We start from the raw sequence: 22,413 nt of genomic DNA, 5'->3' as shown, positions 1-22,413 counted from the left end.
CCCCCTTGAAGGACTTAATTTCAGTTCACATCTTAGAAATCCCAGGATGCAGACTGCAATTTGTACTACTTTGCTTGCATAATTACACATACAACATCATTTAATCAGGCACCAGATGCATATATAAAAAATAAAGCTAAAAGCAAATTCTCAAGCTCTTCTGCAATTGAATATCAAGGAAGTCTTTATTTGTACACAGTAAGGTGTCATTTTTACCTCATTTATTGATGAAATTGTATATATCCAAATTAGAAGTTTTGGAAGTACTATATCACATTTTCAAGCAAATGACAATACTGCACTGATCCACTCACATCATTACATCATTATTTTTAACCACAGCGTTCCAAATATGCACAGTATCTGTCTAGATTTCCAAATGGCCTTCTCACCTTAAAAGCATTACTGATTTTACCATTAGAAAGGAAGCACAGAATGCATTTTAAATCTTCCCAAGACAACAGCATTTTTGACAAATTGAGCAAAAGACACAATTACTGAAACATCCTCTATACAGACATCAGCCAAAAGATTCCTAAAATAAGGGCCTGACCCACATTAATCTGTGAGGGGGGGTTGTTTGTTTATAATTTTTTCTGGACACAGCAGGGATGTTAAAATACATCCTTTTCTCTCACAATAATTTTTAAATGACAGTCAATTTACAAGTCTGTGGTTAAATAATTCATATATATTTAATAATTCCTTTCTTTTTCCACTATTTTAAAAAGAAGCTTAATTTCTCAGTATTATATACAAATTATACTTCTACTTTGCACTCTTCTTCTCAAGAGTTGCCTCAACCCATGTTTACTAGTTTTACTTTATCTTTTTAATTTATATATTCTGACTATAACATTGGAGGCAGTTTTCTCTGTTTCACTGAGGATCCAGACCTCAAGACTACAGTCTGACACATCTTAGTGGAAATCTAGGACTATAACGAGAAAAAGCCTGTAACATTCAAACTACCTACTATTATCAGTTACAGAACACAGCATTGTCACTAACATGTTTTTGAAAACTTCACTGTTTCTTGCTTGGATCTCAGTGGAACCTATTCTCTCCTTCAACAAATTTCACTCTCTAGTTTCACCCCATCCATAAATAGATATACACAGCATCATCCCAAAGTCTTTAATTTCTGTGAGAACAGGTAAAATGTCTATTTAATAATTCTGTACATTGTTTTCCTTTTAATCCTTAGTTCAACAAAACTCTTGAGCATATACTCAGACCTAAAAACCAAACCGAAGCAGTCTAACTTGTAACCAACATTTTTATCATTCCCCTGTGAAACACCTCTCCCTCTTTTGCATCCATTTTATACAAGGTTCTTCCTTGTGTCACCTTTCTTCCTCTCAGACATAGTCACTTTACTGAATTTATCACATAAACTATGCCAGTACCGAAGTAACTCATCCATTTAAAGATTGACTTAGCCATTCTAGAACAGTTGTACAAATCATAGAGATAGATACTAAATGTACAGCTACATTTATAAATTTATAGATACAGACAGAGTCTGTCTTCAATCAGATACCATTTCCAGGAGCCCAGCACTGCTATCCACTGCTATCAGACTTTGCTGATAGTATAAACAGAAGGTGGGTAGCAGCTTTAACATTAAAGTAAACCTCCCATTACTGTTGTACAGCTTCTGTTAGCAGCAGTCTTGTTTCCTAATGTATTATTCAAATACTTCATCAAATCATTAAGAATTAGATTTACAGTACGTAGTACATTTCCTCCATGTTTTTAATCTAGTAAAGTGAATTTTGCTTGAATAGGTAATTCTCTAAAGATGACCTACTTAATTCAGTAAACTTCCTTGCTTAGCAGAGACCAGTTCCTGTTCCTGAGATTTTCAGCATCCCTGCTGAAGAAAACTCTATTCCCCCTTAAGTTTCACGGATAACTTCTCTTCACATTAGCTAAGATGCATCTATATGCATTAACAGTAGAATTGCAGAACTTTCAGATTCCAGATGACACTAAAATTTCCCACAGCATTTCTGCTCAAATGCAACATAAAGCAAACATTTATTAAATATGCCTTCTGTCATTAGTGCAGCCATTTTAAATATTAACTCTCACTGGTCAATCACATGAACATAGTGCTGTCATCTAAAATTGTTAACATTATAACTGTGAACTTATTAAAATGTATACATGGTATATACAGCTAAAGAAGCAGAATCTTCTTGCGAATGTTGACAATAACTTTTTTTTTTTTTTTACTAACTTTGAGAGGAATTTTAGAGTGTACCATCTTTCCTGGGAATATTGTTGGAGTGTGCTAAATGCCAGATGTACGTTATTCTGACATAAGTCTCTTTACAGAAAGCAGTAGATAGCTTGTGTTCTTTCTATATAATATAGTTAGTGCATTCAGTCATACACTACAAAAATTCCCGTCTCACTAAACCAAAGTTTCTTTGCAAGTAAGCAGAACTGCAGAAATACATTTAACCTATGAATGCCGCAATGTCACAGAACAAACAAAAATCCATTTTAATATGTATCTTCAATAAAAACACCATATTTCTGCTTGCTGGCCATTCTAGCAAGAGAGGGAAAAAATACAGCAAGGAAAAAAAAATTGAGCTTGAATTTCAAGTTTCTGGTCTAAGTTTGCACACTGCCACTTTAGCTCATTTTAAACCGAGAAAGACATTTTATGACCTTTTGACGACATCTGTCTCTTTTCAGGGTGAAATTACATATTAAAAAGAAAAAAAAAAATCTCTGAAAAAGTTTTTGCCCCCCCACTTTTTTTCCTAAATTAGAATCTTGAATTCTTTTAAGTTCCAGATGAAAATAGCTGTTGGTATCTCATAGAACATCTTACTGTCACAGATTTCTCTACAGGCTGATTAACTTTGTTACTTTCATTCCTCATGTAGACAGAAGAAGAAAGAAATAAAACACAACTATTTTTCCCCCTCTTTTTTCTTTTTTTTTTTTTTTTTTCGTAGAGGAAACTCCACAACCCAAAATGTAACAATCTTAAAGCCAGTACTTGATAAAGCACTAGATTTCAAAGTTAAAAACATTCCACATGTCACACAAAACTTTTGAGTCATATCTCCTAAAATACTGAAAGCATGCTTTCTGAAAGACTCTCTAGATCTGGAAATATGCTCTCTGAAAGACTCTATAGATCTTAAATATTCACATTTTAATAATCTAAATTGAGAGTAGTTATAGCACACTATGTACAAGTAATACTCACCCTTCTGAAGACCCTTTATTGTTACCACAAATAAACATTACCCAGACTCTGAATTTGATATAGACTGGGGACAAAGAAAGAATGACCTTTTAAATTGGTAAGTCACATAAAGAATCTGAACATGCCAACCCCTAAAAAAAGATGAACCTATCTATGAGGAAAACCCATTTTAGAAGTGAAGATTATACTAAAAATGCTGGTAAAACTCTTCACTGAAATCTGTATTAGTAAGAACTAAATTCATAAGAGCTGAAACTACAGTTGCTAGACTTAAAGACAAACCAATCCTGCAACCTTTTTCAAACTGTTACAAGCTGTCAGAGATCAAAAATCTGAACTTCCAGCTCCATAATTAAAAAAAAAAAAAAAAAATCACACACCTTTTCTTCAGCTCAATACAATAAGGATAGTGGTTTGTAAGTTAGAAATAAGTATCGCAATGTACAAGTTTATTATCCCATTCCTGCTGCATCTATGTATAGACTGCTTTTTTTTTGTCTGCTAACAACAATTTCTGAATCGCCATGAATACCTGTTACTGTCGAACACAAACGCATGATGCCGCAACACACCGATTTCTTTATTCAGTCATACATTTGTTGCTCATGGACAGCTGTGCCCAGTACGCTCCTCCACACCTTCTCTGATACCCTTGTTTTAAAGAGCGCTCTGTATACCTGTGCTTAGCGACATTAGATCCAAAAAACAGAATTTCCAGCTCCCTATGAACTTTATTGCAGTGCTCTGGTAAATCAGGACTGTACAGTGCCCTTAACGATTAGAAAGTTCGCCGGAGCCGCCGCATGAGTGATTTATCCTCTCCCTCTCTTAAACTCCCTCCCTGAACCGCGAACCCTTCCCAAGGCCGGGAGCCCGAAAGGTGGCGAGCCCCAAAACCGGTTTCCAGGGCAGCGGGGTGCGGGTGGGCGGCCCGGGCCATGCTCAGACTCCCCGCCCGGCTCGCCCCGCTTCCGGGGGGGCTGAGCACGCCTGAGCCCGGCGTGGACCTGTCCGAGCCTCCCGGGAGCCCGCCTCAGCGGGGGAGAGCCATGTGCCACGCTGGTCACCCGGGGTACACTGGCTCCTCCGCCGGGCACTCCGAGAACTCGCCGTGTGAATACTGGGCACACACATGTCTCCCCTCCACCCCTTCAATCAAACCGCGCCTGAAACAGCCGCCGCCGCATGCAGTCAGCAGGAACGGGGAGGAGGGGAAGGAAACCGCCGGGTCTTCCCCGTTCTCCCGCTCCCCTCGCAACGCCGGCCCCCTCCCGCCGCCGCCTCCCACCCTCGGAGCGGGGAACGACGAGCTAAGCCTCCTGCCTGGGGCTGCGCTCCGCCGAGCTGGGGTCGGAACACGAACCGCCGGCCGGGCTGGACCGAGCCAACTTAGACAAAGGGCACTTCAGACTCCATGTCTCTCCCTTCCAGCTGTCACCGGCCGGGAGCGCGCGCCTCGCCGCCGGCGCCCCCCGCGCCTCGAGCTGCGCCCGCGGGAACGGGACGGGAGGAGACTGCTCCTCGGGAGCCGGCGCCCCTCTGCCATCCCATCCCATCCCATCCCATCCCATCCCTCTGCGCTCTCCTCCCCTCCCCCCACTACAAAGAGAGCCGGTTATAAATAGCCGTTCCCAGCGCCAACGCCTCAAGCCCGCGAGGTGTCGCTCGCTCGTTCACTCACTCACTCACCCGCCCGGCGGCCCCGGCCTCGCGCTGCCGCCCGGTCGCCGCCGCTGCCGCCCTCGGCTCCGCGCCGCGCCGCTCGCTCTCCCTCCCCTCAGCCTCCGGCTGCCGGATTCACCCTCCCGGACCGAGCGCCAAACGCGGCGGCCCAATCGGCATCGCGCTCATTGGCGAGCGCTGAGCACCGCCTCGATTGGATGGACGCGGACAGAGCCCTTCTCGCCAATCAGGCGCGACGGTGGGCGGGGCGAGGGGCGGGCGCCCGCTCCCCACGTGCGGGGGGGTGGCGGAGGCGGGCGGGAGAGTTCTTTGTTCTCGCGCTGCCCGCGGGGCTCGTGCTTCGCCGTGTCCTCCGCCCGCCCGCCGGCCCGGCCTCGCGTCTCCGGTGCTCCGGCTCCCCCTTCACCAGAGCGGGGACGGGGCCGGCGCACACCGGGCCGCAGAGGCTTGAAACTCTCCGCCGCCTCACGTGGAGGGTGGGAAGGGGGGAGGGAGGAGAGAGGATTGGCGGGCATCGGGAGACAGCGCGGCGCAGCCCGGGGAGGGGCCGCGCTGCTCGCCGAGTTTGAATCAGTTCGAAAGTGAGAGCCGTAACGGTTTTAACAGTCCCGCCGGCGCGCGAGCGGGGGTGGGCAGCCCTGTGGGAGAGGCGCGGGGCTCGCCAGGCATGAGGGCGGGAAAGTCTGTGTGAGCGGCAGCGGGCGGGCGGACGCTTCCCCGCAGCTTCCCCGCCTGTTGCTTTCCTGGCGGTCAGGGCGGCTCTCGCCGGCTCGCCCTCCGGCTCGCCCGCCGCCCGCCTCGGCGTCCGCCGGGGGCTCACGGCACCACACCGGAAGAGCCGAGGGTGGGCTGCGGCAGCCTGCGAACCCCCGCACACCCCCGGTCGGGCGGCCGCGCTCCTCCCCGGGGCCCCAGCCTGCGCACCCCGGCGGATGTCGGCTGGCTGAGTCACTTTCCAGAGCCGCGTGGCGCGCCTTCGTTTTGTCTCGTTTGACCTTTGCTTGCCCAAACTTTACCGGCATCTGCCCTTTTCATTGTGCATCATGCTGTTTCTCTTGGCTTTTTCTCTGTTCTCAAAACCCTGCCCAACCGTGTCGTGGGAGCCTTAACAGAGCAGCAGCAGCAAGGTGTCTACTCCACACCAGGCTTGGGTCATGTTGCTTGTTACTTGCTGTCTCCAGCCTCTAACACTGCTATCCTTCTCCCTCGTTTTTAATCTGTGAGCCATGCTCATCATTCCTGTTGCCAAGGTTGTGTTTAAAATTGAAGATTCATGCTCCTTTAGTCCATTGTCGTCCTGCTCTTGGGCCAATCCAGCCTTTTTTTGTCTTCAGCAGTGAAAAATAAAATTGTGACTATAAGTTTTCTGGCTAGTACTTTGGCCTTCCTTTGTGACCGTATCCCTTTCCTGTCTGTCCTGCACCAAGTGCTGCTTCCAAGGTGCACTGGAGCATCAGCCACATCGTCACTTCCAGTATATTCCCATCATCCTTCCTTACCAAATAGCAGATCCTTTCTCTGTTGCAAATGCTTTGGTACATCTTCAGGGTCAAAGCTCAAAAAATAAGGAGCATCCACAGTAATGAGGTTCTGTGTCATAAAAATCACTTGGAGGGGAAATAAATCACAAGTGCAACCTCATTCCAAAATCATGCAGTTGGCTTTCATGTCAAATGAGGCTCGGTGTTCTTCTACTTAAAGGTGATGTTCTTGTGTGCTTTTATATTCTGTCTTCCTGTGTATAAGTCCTTAAAATTTCCAAACTTCATCACATATTAAACTTGCAATAAAATCTGAAGAGTGGGCATTCCTATACCGTATGTTCTCAATTTACTTCATGGCCTTGAAAAGAGGTTTCTACTAGTAGCTTATTTTTATTTTTAAGTCTGGATTTTTTTGTGAGTTAATAGCAAAAAAGGTGCAGCAGAAATTATCACCTCTTACAGTTACGTGTCAGAGTGTGGTAAATTGCCATACACTTTCTTTCATTCCAGTGGAATGGCTGACAATTGAAAATATTCTCTTTAAATTATTAGGTTGGTGCAAAATAATTGCAGTTTTTGCATTGCTGAAATTTGCCGTATGATATTGGAATACGTTCTTAAATAAATGTGATTATGTTTTACATCATTTTAATGCACTTTTCTGGCTTGATGGTTGTTTTTTTTTTGCTACAGACTTATTACTTGCTGCTTATTTTATATTTATTATAGACTATGGATATTATGTTAGACAAAAAGCAAATTTGAATGCTTTTCTTATTCGAGTTTAAAATGGGTCGTCAAGCAGAGGAGACAACTTGCAACATCAGCAATGCATCTGGCCCAGGAACTGCCAATGAACGTACAGTGCAGTGGTGGTTCAAGAAGTTTCGCAAAGGAGACAAGAGGTTTGAAGATGAGGAGCGTAGTGGCCGGCCATTGGAAGTTGACAATGACCACTTGAGAGCAATCATCAAAGCTGATCCTCTTAGAACTACATGAGAAGTTGCGGAAGGATTCGACGTCAACTATGCTGTGGTTGTTCAGCATTTGAAACAAATGGGAAAGGTGAAAAAGCGCGATAAGTGGGTGCCTCAGAAGATGACTGAAAATTAAAAAAAAAAAAAAACAAAAACCCTGTCATTTTGAAGTGTTGTCTTCTCTTATTCTACACAACAAAAATGAACCATTTCTCAATCGGATTGTGACATGCAATGAAAAGTGGATTTTATATGACAGCTGTCTATGACCAGCTCAGTGGTTGAAGAAAGAACCTGCACAGCATTTCCCAAATCCAAACTTGCATCAAAAAAAGGTCACGGTCACTGTTTGGTGCTGCGCTGCTGGTCTGATCCACTGCAGCTTTCTGAATCTCAGCAAAACCATGACATCTGAGAAGTCTGCTCAGCACATCAATAGATGCAATGAAAACTGCAGCACCTGCAACCACCACTGGTCAACAGAAAGGGCCCGATCCTTCACCACGACAGATGCCTGACCACATGTTGCGCAACCCACACTTCAAAAGTTGAATAAATTGGGCTATGAAGTTTATTGTCTCATGCTCCAGACCTCTTGCCAACCAACTACCACTTCTTTAAGCATCTCAACAATTTTTTGCAGGGAAAATGTTTCCACAACCCGCAGGATGGAGAAAATGCTTTCCAAGAGTTCATCGAATCCTGAAGCACAGGTTTTTACACTAGAGGAATAAATAAACTTATTTGTCATAGGCAAAAGTGTGTTGATTGTAATCGTTCTTATTTTGATTAATAAAGATGTGTTTGAGCCTAGTTTTAATGATTTAAAATTCGCAGTCCAAAACTGCAATTACTTTTGCACCAACCTAATATCACATGTGCAAAATACTAGTAATTTCTGGAAATTCAACTATTTGAATCTGTTCTTCCCCCAGATGGCTGCCACCACCAAACTGGCTACCCAGTCCATTCACAACTTAGGATTCATAATTTATTTTGTTAGAGTTGCACTTCATGGTACCCGGCTTTAGTCAGCAAGTATGAATAATCATTGATAAATAAGCATAGGGTAACTGAATATAAGTGGTACAATCAGCCACAAGGTGGAAAAATCCATATTGTAGAACCTGCCCTGTGAATTAGACCTCAGCACAGATCACTTTGGTTTTCTCTCTTGTACAGAAGATTGTTCATCTGTTATACCTGAAAGTAATGCTTACTGGAAAATTAAACATATTTTGAATTGAGTTACTTTGTCTCCTTTGCTCTGTAGCAAAACAACCTTTCTACCAAGGCTCTGTTCTTGTCTCTGAAAGTGATGAACTCTTCAGCAAGGAGCTCCATTTCTGATCAGTTGTTCAGGCTGTCTTACACAACCAGAAGAGTTTTAGGTGCTGGTTTTTTCTGCACCCAGCAGTTTAATGTTGCAATAAGCTCCATACAGAAAAAATAGGTACAGTGCTATAAAGCAAAATTAATACCTAAGCGGTTTCTTTTATAGATTTTGACATCTCAAATAAAGTGGTATTTCGAAAGCATAGATTATTCTTTATGCATTATTACCTAATGATTTCCTTGCAGTCAGAATCATGTGGCATTACTTCCATCTGGCTGAGGGAATTAAGCAAGACCAGTCAGGGAACTGCCTTAGCCTGAAATAACCACAAATGTTGGCCAGTTTTTCCGTTGTTCGCTCGGCTTCATTAAGAAGAAGCACAGGTCCCTGCCCAACCATTAGTAGCCCTGAGCAGGTGGGCCAGTATCTGCATCTCTGATTCTTGTAGTTAAGTGTGTGACTTGCTGATCGCAGTGTTGTTTCCATTTGTGCTTCAAGATCTTGCTGTAACAAAGCTGTGTGCAGCTTTTGGGTGGGTGTCCTCTGTGGTGCAGTCTGGTGGACTTCACATATTGGCCACACAGCCTGGAAAGGTTCAGTCTGGTTGCTTTTGAGCTCAGTTACTCCGTGGTCAGGAGAGAAAGAGGATGCATACCCTGTCCTTGTTATACCTACCCCTACAAGCAAACCTCTAGCACTGCATATAATATTTCATCAAGCAGGCTGTTTAGAAGCATAGTCTTTGTTTCTTTGTTTGTTTGGGGTACTTATTTATTTTTTTTTTTCCCCTTAAAACACATTCCATGTCTGTTTTGGCAGATACGACTTCTACACACTGCTCATTCAATTCCTAACACTGATTGGTACTTTTACTGATACCTTGGCTTGTTTTGTGGCTTAAATTCTGCATTTTAGTCCATGTGAATTTGGTAAGATTTTACACAAAGTTTACGTACATGGAAACATATGCAGAGCCTAAAACAATAAATCTGTAACAGCATTAAACTGTTACACACTGCAATGATTACACAGAAGTCAGCACAGACCCTTTTTAAAGAGTTGGCCTCTTGTTACATTATTATTGAAAAAGCAGCTATTTTGTGCTAACTTTTTAAAACAAGTAATGACTGCATTTTGTAACTAACCATTTTGAGATCAAGTATGGTTTTAAATGTTTTTTGCATTAATATCTTAATAGTACTTACAATACTATTGATAGTACTTTCCATTAATATCTTCATAGTACTTACATTTCCCTCAAAGTACTTACATTTCTGCTCAAAGGGCCCCTGCTAGCAGAAGTTATTCCTTCTGTAGACTCTTCCCCTTTTGTACAACCAGACGTGGAGTTGCCATTTGACTTGATGCACTTGTCACAAGAGCCAGTGCCTGGGAACTCACATAGTCAGAAAGGGCCGAGAGGTGTGTGCAGTCAGTGTACAGTGGCAAGTGTAAGTGTAGTTATTGTCTAACACAAGTGCACCATGACATTTAAATAGGCTGTGTGCATGAAAAAAAGGTACAACAATAAGTACATTGCTTAACATGACCAAGATCTGATGAAGTGCTCTTATAGGAAAATGCACAGATTTTTGTGGCCTTTAGGGGCTGTCTGCCTCTAATACTGTGGAGGGTAACACATGCAGCTGGTTCTTAGCTCTGTAAAAGCATGTCTGCCCCACACCTTCCCAAGTAACGGAAAGCTACCTGACCTTTCACTGAATGTTTGCCCCATGTATCATAAAGGTAGGTAATGTATTTTATACTAAGGGTAAGTGCTTTCAGCATGCTGGGGCACCTCAACTCTATTACACTGAGTTCAAGGAGATTTTTTTGAGGGAAGGGGATGCAGGACAAGTAAAGGTGGAAGTGACAGTGATGCAAAAAATTGACGCAAACTATGGCTCTGTATCAAATACAGGATAGTATCTTTTTGACTAAGGAGAAATGTTGCTGGAAAGAAGTCTAGTGTTGTTTTTATATAACAACAGAAGCAATATAAGTGGCTTTCTATTAGCTTTTTTGTAACAGGCAGAGAAATTGCATGTGATCATTCATTTCAATTTGTGAAAGGGATTAACTAACTTCCCATGGCTTCTGTTGGAAATTAATTTGACTTTAAAAACTATCTGTAGGTAATGGTTTCACTTGAAAGAATCTACCTTTGTTTATTTTATGGTCACAGAAGCTGCTTAAGTTGTGTAAGAAAAATACCTTCCCATCTTTGTCTGCTTGTTTTTCCCTTTTCTTTTTATTGTTTACGTGACCTGCACTTACTGTTCTATTCAAACCACTTAAAGGTCTAAATGATCTCATGTAACAAAATTACCATGAAAGCATATGCTTGAGAACTTAAATTCCAGAGCTCTGTCCCCATTTCCAGGCATATTTTGAAGTGCAGTTGTATGAAACTGCTGGGTGTGTCACTCACAGTGAAGGATTTTGCCCAGACAGAAAAAGCTGAAAATTTAAAGGTTCAAGTGGGTATTCAATCAGTGTTGATGGATGGTCTCCCATCAGGCCAAATCCAAGATTAAAAGCCTGAGGTCTGTTTGAATATTCTGTTTCTGAGGTGTCAAAAGTGTGCAATCGCAGTGGCTGAATTACTGTAGCAGATAGAGTTCACAGACTAGAATCAAATCTTTTTCGGCTGCAGAAGGTACTTCTTCAAACAGCAAAGTTCAATATACATAGAGTGGTAAGTCAGATTGTTTACAAAAGTAAATGCCCCTTCCTTCTGTTCATAATTTCACCTCTCAGAAGTATTACCTCCAAATGTAGCCACCCTTCCATCTGTGTGTGAATTAGCCGTGCGTAGGTCTCCATTTTTGGCATTATTTACCCCTCCCAATTCTCTATAAGATATTTATAGTATGTCTACTTTCAGCTCTTCCTCTGTAAAGGTGCAGTCCTGTCCTATCCTAGAATTACTTAATCCTGACATCTAAAATAGTAGAAGGTATTTGCAGTGGCACTGACCTTACCTACCTTTTTAAAAAATACAGTAATGCATATTATGCAATGTGTATATACATATGATCTGACATACTCAAGGTTAGTAAATCAATAAAGGTAAAACCAAAAATATGGTTTAGCAACATAAACTCGATTAAACTAAAAAAAAACAACCCAAAACTCCTGGTCTTCTTGCCTTTACAAGAGAAGACTGGGAATACCGACAGTTCTAAAATGGATTACAGGTCACAGAAAACCAGAATGTTAGGGATTGGAAGGGACCTCAAAAGACCATCTAGTCCAATCCCCCTGTCGGAGCAGGAACACAAGAATGTGTCCAGGAGGGTTTTGAATGTCTCCAGAGAAGAAGACTCCACAACTCCCCGGGGTAGCCTGTTCCAGTGTTCTGTTACCCTCACTGTGAAGAAGTTTCTTATCATATTTAAGTGAAACCTCCAAGGTTCCAGTTTGCACCCATTGCCCCTTGTCTTATCATTGGTTGTCACCGAGAAGAGCCTGGCTCCATGCTCCTGACACTCACCCTTTACCTATTTATAAACATTAATGAGGTCACCCCTCAGTCTCCTCCAAGTAAAGACACCCAGCTCCCTCAGCCTTTCCTCATAAGGGAGATGCTCCACTCCCTTAATCATCTTTGTGGCTCTGCGCTGGACTATCTCGAGCATTTTCCTGTCCTTCTTGAACTGAGGGGTCCAGAACTAGACACAATGTTCCAGATGTAGTCTCACCAGGGCAGAGTAGAGGGGAAGGAGAACCTCTTTCGACCTAATAACCACCCCCCTTCTAATACACCCCAGGATGCCATTGGCCTTCCTGGCCACAAGGGCACAGTGCTTGTTCATGGTCATCCTGCTGCCCACCAGGACCACCACGTCCCTTTCCCCTACACTGTTCCCTAACAGGTCATTCCAGGTTTCTAATTCCTGCTTAATCCCCGCGCTGCGTGCATTGGTGTACAGGCATTTCAGCGAGTGAGCTGAGCACTCTGATTTCACCCTAGGGGTATGGGAGGCCTCTCAGTCTTCATCAATACTAGAGTGCTGCCCCACTGGTGCAAGCCCAGCTACATCCCCATCCCCCTTTGAATCTAGTTTAAAGCTCTCCAAATGAGCCCTGCTAATTCCTGTCCCAGCATCCCAGCCCCTGTGAGATAAATCTTTTCCATGTATTACTGTGGTGTCTTATAAAACCAGACATTATGAAAGCCCTGCCTGTAACACCAGTCTCATAGCCAAGCATTTACGAACTGGATCCTTCTATTCCATCTCATGTCATCACCCAAAAATGGAAGGAGGGAAGAGAAAATGACTTGTGCCCCAGACTCTTTCATCAACTGTCCCAAGGCTGTGAAGTCTTTCTTCATTCTCCTCAGAGTACGGGATGCAGCTTCCTGCCTACATGTCTGGAAGATCAGCAGTGCATCGTAGTCTGTCGAGTGCACCAGGTCGGGGAGTGCCCTGGTGATGTTCCTGATCCGGGCTCCAGGTAGACTGCACACTTCCCTATGATGAAGGTCAACTCTGCATATTGGGCCCTCTGTTCCTCTCAGAAGGGAATCACCCACTACAATTACCCTTCTTTCTTTCTTATCAGAGGCAGTCTTGAGGTTTGCAGTCAACTGACTCTTCCTTTGTGACCTCATAGTTGGGCCTTCCACCACATCCTCACCTACCTCTCCCTCAAGATCCAGGCCCTCAAACCTATTACAGGGGGGCACCTGTGGAAGCAAGGCAGGTAGGGAGGGGAGTTACCCATGACGCTGAAGTGGGACTTGCTCCCAATCCTCCTCCTCTTTTTGCTCCTCTACCTCTGCCCGACAGGGCAGGGGGTCCATGACTTTTTGTGGGGTTATCACCATGGGGCCTTTCTGCCTGGCATGCCAGGGAGTTTCTCCACCAGTCAGTCTCCTTCTCATACTCCCTGATGGTCCTCAGTCTCTTGACCTCCTCCTTGAGTTCCACCACCACACTGAGCAGATCTCACACCTGCTCACACCTCACACAGGTGGAATGCTGCCTCCCTGCCCTGGCAGCAGCCGCCTCTGGCACTCCCTGCAGCCAGAGACCTGAGCAGACACAGATTGGGGCAGGGCCACCACCTGGGTCCCCACAGTCTTTGTGTGACAAGCTCTCTGTCTGGAGGAGACCAGGATTCTTTGATAATCTGTTAGATCTTTCCAGGACTAGTAAATTATATTGTCAAAAAAAGGTCAATTTAAGAAGATGTATGGTAAAGACTACCCTGAAAGTAAAAAGATTGTTGTGCTCATCCTGTCATTAAATAAACTTTGTCTAGTGCAAGCCATAAAAATAAGATGTTCTTCACAAAGATTTATGGAGATATATGAAGTACAATATATGTATCCTATTTGAAGATGCTTCAGAGTTGTGTTAGCATTTCTCATGATGCAGGAGCCTTTTCAAATGATCATTCATTCCAAATTTCATCCCTTGGGCATGGGTTGCAGAAAGCTTCTCTCAAGTCCAGGATTATACCACATTGCTGCCCAGTTCTGCTTCCTTGTTTGCATTTTTTGGAGAGCCTGGAGTGAGCTGAGATGCTGGTCCCTTCCTACAATGAATGGCAAAGCCCTCCAGCACCCCTGGCTTTTTGTTTTCCCAGCCCTCGATGAAAACATTCACAAATAAATGCAAATTTTAAAAGAGGATTACTCAGACACATTCACTGCTGTGACATTGTGTCAATGAGTTTACTTTCTAGTTATCTGGCAGTCTTTTGCGAAAAATGTGGTTCTTTATATATATATCTCTGAAGATCAAAATGGTAAAACCAAAAATCACTCTATTGCTGATATGTGAAACTGTTACTGGGAAAACGATGTTTTGTTTCTAAAATTAGTAGACGGTAAGAGTTGTTTGTGCTTTATGGCAGAAAGGATCACCATTGCAGTGATTTATGTGTGTGTACAAACAAAGACAGACCAATACATTAACATCAGTCATGCAGTGATGTAAGACTTGGTCATGAGATGGGCAGACAACATTACATTTCAGGTGTCAATTGAATATGCTGGTCAGATACATAATGTAAATAATCACCAATTTGAGTGTGTACCAAACTCATATCATAGAATAAAAAAGGCAATTGGTTTAACAATTGGAAAATGTTACATAATACTTTCCTCTCTGAAGCCTTAACACTTGGTATGAAACACACCATCAAGAGAAATTAAGGAAACTGGTCTTGAGAAAGAAAATTTTGAAACAAATGAGTGTCTGCACAGGCTGATGCTGAGAAATGCTTTATGAAGGATAGATTGTTGGCAGCTACATAAGTGTTAAAACCTTGTCTATTATTTAGGTGCAAAAGGCCACATTTTGCTTTCAATAATACTTACTTAAATAATACCCAGGGCAGAATCACATTTTCTGCTTTCAAAGCATAAAAGGTAAAGAGGAGAAAAAGAGAAAGCTAGGCAAGACCTGTGTGGCACTAAATTTCTACTTAAGACAGTAAAATACCTCTAAGTCACACTGAGAGATTGTTTAATGAAGTTTAGTATCTATTAGACTGAGGGTGTAATTCTGACTTTGTCCATCTATGTGGGTCTTAAGTGAATTTTAATTAGCACTACTCAATGGGAAAGCAAGATGAGATTGTAAGTCTGTAAGTATGAAGGACTGAGGCAACCAAGTGAGTGAAACAGTGACTAACTAATCAAGTGAATGAATGAGCACAGCATTGTTTGGTTTTGTGATCGTTTCTATGCATGAGTGAGCGGCAGGGCTATTACATCCATGTGAATGAGTGAGGTCAGGGCTGCTGAACAACCCATACATTTGTGTGGTCCTTCCGTCATTTGATTAGACTAATGAGCCAAGCATTTGGAATATTAATACATGTAGACTAGAGCTAAACTTGTTATGTAGTTTGGAGTAAAATTTAAAAAATATGAATGAGAACTTGCCAAAATCTGTTTTCAGTTGCACAGGTGCAATGCTGCATTGAGTAATCAGCTGCTCCATGGCAGGTTGCTTTCAGCCCATTGGCATCAGGAAGCTGAAAAGTACTCTATTACTTCTTCCAGGATTAGTGTTATAAGTGACATTACCAACCATGCAGTTTATTGCAAATCTAATCGCATAATATAAACTGAAATATTATTTGACAATGAAATTATTTTCTGTCGTATTACACTTTCATACAGGAACAGATTTGGCTATCTGTATTTCAGCTACTTTGCTTTCAAAGTGATTAACAAGGCTAACAATAATTTTGGGACCCTACAATCTTCTTCCTTCAAATAGCACAAACAGAAGCAGAATAGAATCTTGTTCTATTGTGTCATATTTAAATCATGTTCTGTTGTAAGTTTTCATTTCATAGCTGCATGCAATTAAGAGAACAGGAGTCAATACTATGCTGCTAAAATCCAATCCAATCATAAGTGTGATGCATGGTAATAAAGAAATAGCCTAGAATCTTGGAAAGTTTAGTTTTTCCCTCCTATAGATTTTTTTTTTTTCCTGAAGACCCACTGGCTTTCATTGCCCTGCCATTTTTCTCAAATAAAGAAAGAAATAAATAAAAATTAGTAACTTCCAGTGGTAAGAAAGGTCAAATAAAATATATGAAGCATTAGTAGTTACCAGCATTTCAATATGTCTTGACCTGAGCTTGGGAATGCTTTTCATTATCATTAATTATTCTGAATTTGAAAACTGAGGTCATGGGAAACGTGTATATTATGTTATTAATCCTACAGGTTTTTCAGGCTTTTTTTTGCATGTCAGCTGATTGTTCCAGTAGAATATATTACCTGATCCTAAGCCAAAATCTGCCCTCTCATCCGCACTGCACTGTTTCAGAAAGTTTCAGTAAACTGAGCATCTTGCAGTATTTTTTCATATATCTTATGGTCTGACAACATTTTGTCATTCTTTAAAAAGCAGAAATAATTTGCTTTTTACATCCTCTGGGTTTGGGATGGCAGTCCTCCAGAGAACTACTGATTTGGCAAACAAACTGTGATTTAGCAAATTGCTGATGTTCTGCATATGTTGCCATCTTATTAAGTATATTTGATCTTGATTTAGATGCCTTAAACTATGTGACTATCTTTAAAGAGAGCAAGAATTTTGGGATTTTTGTAGTTTCACCTAGCCAAAAGAGCTATATGACTTCTTCAGCAAAACTAGTCACTGATGTATGTGCAAGCCCAATGCCAAAGGTAAAAAATTGTGACTTCCGTTCTGATGGAAGTCACACAGGTATGTTCTAGTTATTCATGCAGTGGTAAAACTAAGGTGGGATTCTATTTAGGTCTCATGACAAAAATGATCAAACCCAGAGATAAACAAGGACAAAAATTATTGAAAAAGTTTTTAATGTCAAAACTTTTTTATAGAAAACTTTTTAATAGAAAACTGAGAATTATCAGTCTATGTATTAAACTGATTGGTTAATGTCCTGGTTTTGTTTAAAACAAGACCAGTTTATCTTTTAATGAATTTTCCTTTCAGCTAAGTTCTTCTAAGTAACTGCACTTTTCTGAATTTGGCTGCATGTTTGCAGATACTGTTCACTCCAGAGCTGATAATGGTAGCAATGGTATGCAGAAGAGGCCCAGGTTTAGACTTATTGCTATGGCAGCCAAGGTTATCGATAAATTTTACACATTCCGTAAGTGAAAGGGGTGTATTTCCAAGGACAGGTAGACAGAACAGGTGACTAAGTATTCCATCCCATACGTGTCATACACCCTATAAAGTGGGAGGTCACAAGGGTCTCACTCTCTTTGACTACAGCCAGCATCTGAAGAGGACAATGCCTGTCGTGCCTGTGATCCAAGGCCTGATTCCAGACCCTGCATCCCCGAATCCAGTTCTGGTTTGCTGCGGAGTCCAGCCCAGGACTTCTGGGTGCCTGCCCTGCAGTCGCTGGAGCAATGCCAGCTCCACCACAGGCAACACTGCACTACCCCAAGAAATTCAAGATTGATTTTGTATATTTTGTATTTTTTTCTGTATTTATTGGTAGCATTAGTAAAGCATTTTTAACTTTTCCAACTTGTCTCTCTCCCTTTTCCCCCTATTACCTTTCCTAGTGGGGAGGGTGTGGGGTTAACAGAGAGCACCTGCCATGGTTTATTGTCGCCCTGCAGTAAACGGTGACAGTAAACAGCAGAAATTTTTTAATTGACCTCTTCAATCAAAACATGTGGTCCTTCCTAAGGCTACCGTTAGCATACTGAATCTTTATAAAGTGCTTTTGATGCCTAGAGAAAAGGAAGCTTAGCATCTCAGGATGTCATCACTAGAGTGGAAACTTACCATAGTTAAGTTGTCAGTGATGCTCATATTTGTGAAAATTTAAAATTATTTTCAAAGTACTTTCTGTACTGGAAGATGTGAATCCAATATTGAAATACAGTATCAGTAGATAAGTAGGAGTTGAATCAAGTCATATTTGTTTTGGGTGGCCAAGTATGCAGAGAGAGAAACCTTGCCCACAGCTGGATCAACTTTTCAGATAAGAACGGACAATGTGCCATGTTAGTTACAGCATACAGCAAGCAAATGCTTGACTGCCTGTAGTTCTTGTAGATCTTCAAAAGGTCATAATCTGGCTGTGGCTTGATGTCTACCATGGATCATGGAGTGTAGCTGCGGAGTTTTTGCTGCACCCAGCTATCAGATTGTGCTCTGTTTCTTAAACTAGACTAATAGACAAAAGTAAATCAAAATGTGAATGATTCATTTCGTATTTGATCTTCAGCCTCATAGCAGTGCCTGCACAAAAGCAGAACCTCATGGGGTTGTTAAGGTTAATGGACTACCCGCTGGAAGTGCTGTACTTTTCCACCTTCTTAGCCCATATGCCATGCAACCAACTCAGAATTCTCCTCGTACTTCCTCAGAGCATGGAAGTCAAATGCATAAGCTCTGCACATCATGTGATCTTTCATAGTGCCTCTTCCACAAAGTGTCTCTCACAGGTCAAGAAGTTCACATTAGTGTGAAAGTAGAGAGGATCAAGAATAAAGAACTGCTGCCATTTTATACACTTTATAAGTATCCAAATTTATTTCACCATCTTTTTCTGCCATTCTCTCTGTATAGATTCAAGGGACCAGAAAACTGCTACAAAAGCTGCATTTTTAAAAACCAGTTTGTACAATGATACAGGAATGTCCAGCATGAACAGCTTCTGATTCATGCTTTGAATAAATTTCACACATTCTCAGAGTTGTAGTATGTACAGTGTTTTCCTGAGAAACTGTATGAAGGCAGGTAAAGAGAAACTTTATTAATCCTGAGATTCAAGCTGTATCCGAAGGACAGTGGCAGTTCAGAGGGGTCTTCTAAACTGTACAGCTGAGAAATACTTATCCCTGTGTGCCTTATCCAGCATATAGAGAATACCACATCAAAAGCACCAAATCAGCTTCATCGGACTGCAGAAACAGAAGGCTTCATGTTTTTATTTGCTCTCCCTCTTCAAAAAAAATAACAAAACCAACACTAAATTTAGGAAATGAAATGCAAAAATAAATAAACGAGACACTACATTCAAGCACACACAGTTAACACTGTTAAAACGTAAGAAGTCAGGAAATGCAAAAGTTAATGTTCTAATGTCAGCTCTGCTGCACTGAATGGAGTCAGGTATTTTTATCCTGTTTTCATTGTTGCATTTATTCATATTTATGGCACCTCTCTCAAATTGCAGAAGCTTCACAATTTTTGAGAATAAGATATTCATACCTGGAGCACATTTACATTTATTTACATTTATATTTCCCACATTTATTTGGAAAAATATAATTAGACCCTTGCCTAGTAATAAAATACAACTCAGTAATAAAATTAACTGAATATATCGATTGCTATAATTTTGCCATTTAGTGTGTACTGTAAAAGAAACCAGATGTACATTGTGACCAAATTGATATTGCTGTAGAAGCTTAATATTTCCATTTGGTAGTTGTTAACATCCTGCGTTAGTGAATTAGAGAACAATTCTATGGTGTGGGATTATTTTTGTAAAGAATCTTCTACTTGTAGCCCAAAGGGAACAACAACCAAAAAATTACTCACAAAATTAATCACAAGAGGATTCCCAGCGCCTCTCTGCTAAAGGAGCTTTGAAATGTATACTCTCCTAGGGATTACTGAAAGATCTGTATGGTTTAGCATATTCTTCATTAAATAATGTGTGATATTTGGCAATGTATTATCTGAAAAAAATTCACAGACAATAACACATAAATAAAAGTTTGGGACTTAAGTGGTTAGCAATCTTTCCAAAGCATTTTTATAATATCATTGATCGCTACTACTGTATACTCTGCTGAATATATGAAGAATTTGTCTCAAACTGGTTTTGCCCACTGTATATTTATAAAAGACCTCAGGAGAGGGTTCCTGTTTTTGTTTTTTTTTAAGGGAGGAAACATCTGAACCTTTACTATTCACTATTGTTCTAAATTTAATAGTGGATATTAAATTTGACTGAAAGAACCAATAGAAATCACATGTGCAGAAAATCTCCAATTATATCAGGACAAACACTGCATTGCTGGCCCCAAAGCTGCTTATAGTCATGTCCTCTAGTTGAAGTCAAGTCTGCCAAGAAAAACGTAATTTCGATCTGTTTTAGTAGAAACAGTCTTATATGTTAGAGCTGGATTTGCAATCTAACTTGCAAATAAGCATGCCTTGAATATGTGAATGTTTCAAATTAACAGCTAGTCCCAAACTTCTTATGTAAGTCTGCACTGGGTGCTGAGTAAAGAAAAACACAGCCTGCAGAAACAAGTGGAGACCTTGAGTAGCTGTTATTTGGCCATTCAGTATTCATTGTCCATAGCAAATGGCAGTAAAAACTTTTATGAACTCTGACCATTTCCCATGAGGATAGCAATGTAAGAATTGGTACACCAGCACTTTATTTTCCATTTATGCATTATACTATATTTTCTAAAGTTTTGATCATCCATATGTTTCAAAACAGTATGTGCATGTAAAGAAATAAATTATTTTTTTATAATACATGTAGACTACAGACTACACCAATTTACCAACTGCCATAAAATTTACTGTTTCATTTCAGAAATCTGTCCCTTTTTAAATCTTGTCTTCTCTGAGACATTTACTTAAAGACAAGAAAAACAAAACTTATGCACACATCATCCATAGAACAGAAGGGGGGATCAGAAAAGGATTTAGTCCCATTTGTGGAATAGCTGAAATTTTCACAGTGATCTCATAATCAGTAGAGACTGCTTTGGCACTAGGTTTGAAAAATGCTTAGTCCCGGGACCGTACATATACAATAATATATGTACAATACTAAATATTAGTATAAAAGTTGATAGTTGGCTATAATTAAAAATGATAGAGGGCGCTGTTGTGGTTCCTTTATGAATATCTGTACTGCCACATTAGATATGCAATATAGAGACTGTAGGCCTGTAGAAATAAATCTGTAAACAGATTTTTTTTTCCATTTTTCTGTTACATTAACATTCTGTTTGTCATAATGAGTGAAAGCCAGAGATAACAGATAAACATCTGTTATGCAAAATTTCTCTCAAGACATATTGGTTGGCCTTATTTTTTCCCCTCTACATGTAAAATTAGTTTATAGATATATATCTATTTTTTTCCCTGGTGCTGCAATCTTTCAACAGGGGCTGCAGAAAGACTTGCAAACTCTTAAGATGGCAATCTTATCTTCAGAAGAGCAGCTGTTGAGCTGACTGCATGTCTGTCTCATCGGGGCACTGCAAGGTCCCCACGAGTGCTATGTTCGATCCAGAGGAGTGCGTCTGCAACCAGCTTGCTGTTGACTTACTCAGGGCATGTGCTTGTTCAGATGGTGTATTTTCTGTGCAGTTTTTGCATCAGCCACAGTAAAACGGAGGATCCGTAAGTAATCTCAAGGTCAGAGTAGCTCAGAGAGAGAGAGAGTAACTGCTTTGGCACTAAAGCCTGCCACTGCAAAGCTCATCATCTGAGGCTGTAAACACATTTGAAGCAGCTGGGAGAGTTTATATTGGGTCAGTGTTTCAAATGACATGTCCATTGTGGTTTTTATCCAGTGCTGGTGTAAGTGTTAAATTTAAGTTTATGGTAGTATGAAATCACAGTCTGACTTTAAGCTCATTTAGCACTGCATGCAGCAGAGAGATGTGATCACACCTCATTAAGCTGCCAGAGATCTAAAATGGATTAGACCAAAATGTTAGCACTGCAAAGAACCAAAAATGCTGCATGGTTTCTTTTCTTAATGTCAATAACATTTTCTGTAAGCATATGTCTTGTATTTTACTGTTAATTGAAATTATTTTCAGCAGTAAATGAAAGGGGCAACTTATTTCTAATTACAGGTCTTAACAAAACAAAACACAGAGAGAGAAAGCAGTACATCAGTAAGTTAAAATACCAAGACAAACTCTGGAAAGGATTGTGCACCTGCATTATCACTGGAAAGCAATAATAGATGCAGCAGTTTAGTTCAGCACCTTTCAAAATTTAACAGACTATTTGAATCTGCCTTGCTTCAATAAAACCTTAGTCTTGTGTAAATAGAATGATCCTAATAATTTTATGGATTGTTTCCAAATGCCTAGTTTTTTTGAAGGAGATCAAGTAGCTGAAATGTCAAAATTCAGAAACTAACAAACATGCTATATCCATTGTAAAACATTTGTCTTCCTTGATACTTAATAGGAATTTTTATATTGTGAGATGATGA

The 22,413-nt window shown here is 41.0% G+C and overlaps 1 protein-coding gene across 1 annotated transcript in view; it reads right to left on the bottom strand.

Annotated features, from left to right (window-relative positions):
- The window catches only part of EZH2 (enhancer of zeste 2 polycomb repressive complex 2 subunit), a 49,808-nt gene extending 44,828 nt beyond the window's left edge, over window positions 1-4,980 (bottom strand). The window contains exon 1 of the mRNA XM_080339093.1: window positions 4,925-4,980. The gene's annotated coding sequence lies outside the window, so the exon portion shown is untranslated. The remainder of the gene's footprint in view (window positions 1-4,924) is intronic.
- Window positions 4,981-22,413: the final 17,433 nt, after the last annotated feature.

This window comes from Nesoenas mayeri (assembly GCF_963082525.1).
Source record: "Nesoenas mayeri genome assembly, chromosome: 2".
In the NCBI taxonomy this organism is placed as follows: Eukaryota; Metazoa; Chordata; class Aves; order Columbiformes; family Columbidae; genus Nesoenas; species Nesoenas mayeri.
This window is presented reverse-complemented; position numbering and strand designations above follow the sequence as displayed.